General features: G+C 46.0%; 1 long non-coding RNA gene across 1 annotated transcript; it reads right to left on the reverse strand.

Moving 5' to 3' along the window:
* Nucleotides 1-1,263: 1,263 nt before the first annotated feature.
* Nucleotides 1,264-2,972, reverse strand: LOC126990846 (uncharacterized). Its single transcript, XR_007744864.1, has 3 exons — nucleotides 2,428-2,972; nucleotides 2,114-2,212; nucleotides 1,264-1,905 (listed from the first exon to the last, which is right to left on the reverse strand). It is a non-coding gene; the product is annotated as an uncharacterized LOC126990846 (long non-coding RNA).
* Nucleotides 2,973-6,000: the final 3,028 nt, after the last annotated feature.

A 6,000-nucleotide genomic window follows, 5' to 3' on the forward strand; every position in this document is an offset into this window, starting at 1 on the left:
TGGACACTTGAGCCACGGTGACTAAGGTGACTGATAAAGAGTCTGGCAGGTGCGGGCTGGATCACGCGGCGGCCGCATGAATAGCTGACGTTGGAAGCGTTTTAAGCATGAAGAAGGGGAATCTAATAACCTACGTGACTGAGGAATGAATGACGCATCGGACAGGACTTGTAAAAAGGACTATAAAAAGAAATTGCGAAGAGGTGATGAAAGAAAGAGGAAAGAAGAAGAACTGTAAAAAGAAAATGGACAAATTGAAAGGAAAAAGAAAAGATGAAATGTGAAAAAAAGGAAATAAACGAAAAAGACTTACGTGACTGAGGACTGAATGACTATAAAAAAGAAAATCTAAAAAAAGATTAAAGAAAAGGAAGAACTGTGAAAAGAAATATGAAAAGAAAATATACAAAAAAAAGAAAGAAAAAGGAAAAAGAAGAAAAGAACTGTAAAAAGAAATATGAAAAGAAAATATACAAAAAAGAAAGAAAAGGAAAAAGAAGAAAAGAACTGTAAAAAGAAATATTAAAAGAAAATATACAAAAAAAGAAAGAAAAATGAAAAAGAAGAAAAGAACTGTAAAAAGAAATATGAAAAGAAAATATACAAAGAAGAAAGAAAAATGAAAAAGAAGAAAAGAACTGTAAAAAGAAATATATAAAGAAAATGTACAGAGAAAAAGGAAAAAGGAGAAAAAGATGAAATATAAAAAGAAATGAAAAAAACGAACAGGCTAAGAAGCGAACCAAAGGGGGTACGAGAGAGCAGTGAATGACTCACCAAACAGGAAATGTAAAATAAGAAAATGACGTAATAAGATAATCGAAACGGATATATAAATTAACGAAACTGAGACTCATAAAAAAGAAAATGTGAAGAGATGATGAAAGAAAGACGAAAGAAGAAGGAGAAGAACTGTTAAAAAAATATGACAAGAAAATGTACAAATAAATAAAGAAAAGAAGATTAAAGGCTGAGTGAATGACGAATCAGACAGAGAATGTAAAATAAGAAAATGACGTAATTAAATGAACGAAACAGACATAGAACTTAATGGAACTGAGACGTATTAGGTTTATTTTAAAGGCTGAGAAGTGGACCAGTGAAGCCACAAGACTGAGCAGTGAATGGCGAATCAGACAGAGAATGTAAAATAAGAAAATAACGTAATGAAATAAACGAAACGAATATAGAACTTAACGAAACTGAGACTTAAGTTCTGAGGCTAAACTTTGGCTGGTTTTACAAGACACTTTTTTTTTTTTTTTTTTTTTTTTTTTTTACAGCAAAGGAGACAGTTCAAGGGCACACAAAAAGCAAACATTAATAAAAAAAAAAGCCCGCTACTCACTGCTCCTAAAAAGAATCCAAAGAGGTGGCCGAAAGATAGGTCAGTTTCGGGCTATATCACATCAGCTATTTCTAAAGGTCAAAGAGGGGATCAGTCGGGTTCTAATGAGTGTTTCTTCAGGTTCACGGTACATAAGAAGGGTCAGACTACCACCAGGGTCATAAAACTACCCCTGGAAATGCCCACAACTCCTACGAAAGCCTTGTCAAATATGTGTTCTTGGGCAGCGATATGTTTTGTAATATGACCTTAAGAGACAAAGACGGCACGAGAGTAAGGAATGAATGACGCCACAAACCCAAAGATAAAACATGTAAAAACACGTAATAAAGTGGATGAATCAGAAACAATGTAATGATGACAGGTATTTTGAGTTTAATCCCATGACTGCGAATTTCCTGCAAGAAGACATCACCAAGCTACAGGAATGGAACAAAAAGTGGCTGCTACAATTCAGTGAAGGAAAATGTAGAGTCATGCACCTTGGGAGGGGATATCCAGCACACCAATACCACATGGGGAACACTCCACTATCCACCACAGAGGCAGAGAAAGACCTGAGACTATATGTTACCAGGCTACCAGTGAGGGGATATCCAGCACACCAATACCACATGGGGAACACTCCACTATCCACCACAGAGACCCACAGAGACAGAGAAAGACCTGGGAGTATACGTTACCAGGCTACCAGTGAAGGGATATCCAGCATACCAATACCACATGGGGAACACTCCACTATCCATCACAGAGACAGAGAAAGACCTGGGACTATATGTTACCAGGCTACCAGTGAAGGGATATCCAGCATACCAATACCACATGGGGAACACTCCACTATCCACCACAGAGACAGAGAAAGACCTGGGACTATATGTTACCAGGCTACCAGTGAAGGGATATCCAGCATACCAATACCACATGGGGAACACTCCACTATCCACCACAGAGCACTATCCATCACAGAGACAGAGAAAGACCTGGGACTGTATGTTACCAGGCTACCAGTGAAGGGATATCCAGCATACCAATACCACATGGGAAACACTCCACTATCCATCACAGAGACAGAGAAAGACCTGGGACTATATGTTACCAGGCCACCAGTGAAGGGATATCCAGCATACCAATACCACATGGGGAACACTCCACTATCCACCACAGAGACAGAGAAAGACCTGGGACTATATGTTACCAGGCTACCAGTGAAGGGATATCCAGCATACCAATACCACATGGGGAACACTCCACTATCCATCACAGAGGCAGAGAAAGACCTGGGAGTATGTGTTACCAGGCTACCAGTGAAGGCCAAATCCGTGCCAATCGCAGCAGACGGGTTAACAAGGCAATCAAAGAATTCGCGAGACTGAGGAATGAAGGACGAATCAGACATGACTTTAAAACAAAAATCATATATATTACATAATCGGGACTGCTATGGAACTTCACGAATCTGAGACCCACGCATTTTAAAGCAAAGAAATGAGTGTAAACAGCTTAGATTAATAAGAAATGGCGACTCAGTTTATAAGCTAATAGATACGGAAATATCATCATTGAGGAAGGAAGGACGTCAATGCAAAACTACAAAAAGAAAGAAGGAAAGAAATGAACTGAAAAAACGGGGAAATTATGGCGGACGCGAGAGAGAGAGAGAGAGAGAGAGAGAGAGAGAGAGAGAGAGAGAGAAGGGTGAAATATAAAGACGAAAAAAAGGTAAAAGATAAAAAATAAAGGAAAAAAATACAATAATAACAAAAAAATAAAAGTTAAAAAAATATAATAAAACTGAAATATTAAACTGAACTAAATGAAAGAAAATCAAAAAATAAAATATAGAAAATGACTGAGAGGATGATTGTGTGTGTGTGTGTGTGTGTGTGTGTGTGTGTGTGTGTGTGTGTGTGTGTGAAAGACGTCAACTGCGTAGGTGGAATTTTTTTTTTTTTTTTCTCACTAACCTTATTTTTTTGGTGTGTGTGTTTATTAGTTTTATCAAGTACTTCTATATATATTTTTTTTTTGGTCATTGCGCTATTAAAATATTTGTGTCAGACCGTGTGTGTGTGTGTGTGTGTGTGTGTGTGTGTGTGTGTGTGTGTGTGTGTATGGTCAGGGCTAGAGGAGGGATATGAAAAAGGGGGTAAGATGTGTGTGTGTGTGTGTGTGTGTGTGTGTGTAAGGTTATGGCTAGAGGAGGGATATGAAAAAGGGGGTAAGATGTGTGTGTGTGTGTGTGTGTGTGTGTGTGTGTGTGTGTGTGTGTGTGTGTGTGTGTGTGTGGCCAGCTGATTTAGTTAACACAGGTGAGAAGGAGCATGAGTCACCTTCACCTCATGCTCCCCCCCTCCCCCCCTGTCCCCCCTCCCCCCTTTCCTTCCCCCCCTATACTCCTTCCTTATCCTCCACCTTCCTTATCTCACAGCTCCACCTCCCCCTCTCCTCCTCTCCTCCCTTCCTCCCTTTCCCCTCTTATGCTCCATCGTCGTTATCTCACTCAGCTCCTCCTCCTCCCCCTTTTCTCCCCTCCCCTCCTTCTCCCCTCTTCCCCTTCTCTCCCTCCCATCTCCTCCACTACACTACCTTGGGAGAAGAACATGCTGGCAGTGAAGATAATGATAATAATAATAACAATAACAATAACAATAATAATAATAATAATAAAAAGTTGGCAAAATAAAATCAGGTTCGTAGAGAGAGAGAGAGAGAGAGAGAGAGAGAGAGAGAGAGAGTTTACGTATACATGGCTAGTGTGTGTGTGTGTGTGTGTGTGTGTGTCCTTGAGTCGGTCATTTAATTGGATCGTTTATAAATTCACGTACAGAACATGTCGCTGAGGCCATACACGGGGGCCCATTAGCCGTCTATGTGGCCTGCATGTGTGGCTAATTCTCTCTCTCTCTCTCTCTCTCTCTCTCTCTCTCTCTCTCTCTCTCTCTCACCGGGTTTCACCGTCACACACTTCACACCGCGCACGGAGTCTCTGGACATCTGGAGGAGGCGGAGGGTGAGGGGGGGGGGTGCGGGGTGGTTGGTGGGTTGCAGGTCGCGGGGGATGGTAGAGTGTGGTGGGTGGTGGGCAGATGGTAGGTGGGTGGTGGGCGGTGTGAAGGGTGGGGCCGTGGGTCTGCTGCGGAGACTCCCTCCACGCCGAGCGAAGCAGGCCGGTGATCGGTGCCCTGCTTATAGTTACCGTCATCGTCACAGCAGCAGCCATTACCAGTCCACGGCGGCTCTTCCCATCATCCTCCACGTAGCTACACCTGCACGCTCGCCTCAGCCTCATTCTTCCTCATCGCTGCGTGTTTTAGTTACCTGCAGTGACCAAGGCGCCTAGTGACGCAGCGCTGCACCGACATGTGGGGCGCGGCACACTAGGCCGCCGCCGAAGCCTGCGGCCCTTGGCGGGGGTTCCTTCCTGCCTCGCGAGATGGCCCGCACATCCGGTTCTTTCGCCAGACCGGATATCCGATATCCGGTCACCACAAAAATGTACCTTCACCACTGGATGTGTGTGTGTGTGTGTGTGTGTGTGTGTGTGTGTGTGTGTGTGTGTGTGTGTGTGTGTGTGGTTTTCCTTGCTTGTGTATGCACGGCGACAGTCGTCAGTGTAGGCAACGCTCATTATACCCGCACACAGCCCCGCTAGGTCTTGCTGGCGGCCGCGGGTCAGCCCGGCCCGTTATTGGCGGGCGGTTACTTTGTCTGGGTACAGTTTGCCTCACGCTCTTTTATTATGTATCGGAATATTTATGTACAAGTCACTAATGTGTTTCTCCTTTGTTCCAGGTAAGTACTCGGCGACAGGTGTGTTCCTGTGGTGGTGAGTACATGACTAACCCCCCCCCCCCACGTACCGGCCTGACCGTGCCTGCTCCATGCACTGTGCAGGCCCTAGCACTGCGTAGTGTGTGAGTGTGTGTGTGTGTGTGTGTGTGTGTGTGTGTGTGTGTGTGCTTTCTGGGACAGTCTTGAGGCACGTAACGCCTTGTCTTTGTCTGAGTCGCCACGATGAGTCGCCACATAGGGGTCTCGGTAGCCTCGGTGGGGGGTGGGGGGCACACGTGTCGGCAGCCTCAGCCTCAGGGACGGACGTGGACGTGGCGAGGGCGTGTGTCTCAGGCGCAGGACACCGTGCATCGCGATGACATAACTCCGGGGAAAGGGGGTCCTGGCTCACCTGAGGCGGCGGCGGTGGTGGGCGCGGCGCTGTAAGTCTGGGCAGCGGCTCTGAGTGTCCGCAGCATGGAAATGTACAGGCGGGGCTTTGCCTCCACCCCGAGATGGCGAGGCGGGGCAGCAGCAGGCATAGCTCCGTGCAGGCCCTCGGGGGCAGGTCTGCCTCACAGCGGAGCTCGTTGTGGCCCAGCCCTCGCGAGGCGCCGCCCGTCGGTTTCCAGCACAGTTCTTCATAGCACAGGTCACGTCCAGCGATGGACAACTCTGTGCCGCCCTGTCACAGACAACCAGACAGCAGGCTGCGGGGGGCGCGGCGCAGGCTGTGGCGAGACGTCAGAATGTATGGTTGGGGCGATGCTCAACGTTGATTCGTTGCAAGAAAAGTCTGAAGATTTCTGTCCCCGTAACCTTGGAGCAAATGGCCCGAGCTGCCACGCAGCCGGGAGGGACGCTCGCGCGGCAGTTCGCGG

The sequence above is a fragment of the Eriocheir sinensis genome, chromosome 6 (genome assembly GCF_024679095.1).
Source record: "Eriocheir sinensis breed Jianghai 21 chromosome 6, ASM2467909v1, whole genome shotgun sequence".
Taxonomy (NCBI): domain Eukaryota; kingdom Metazoa; phylum Arthropoda; class Malacostraca; order Decapoda; family Varunidae; genus Eriocheir; species Eriocheir sinensis.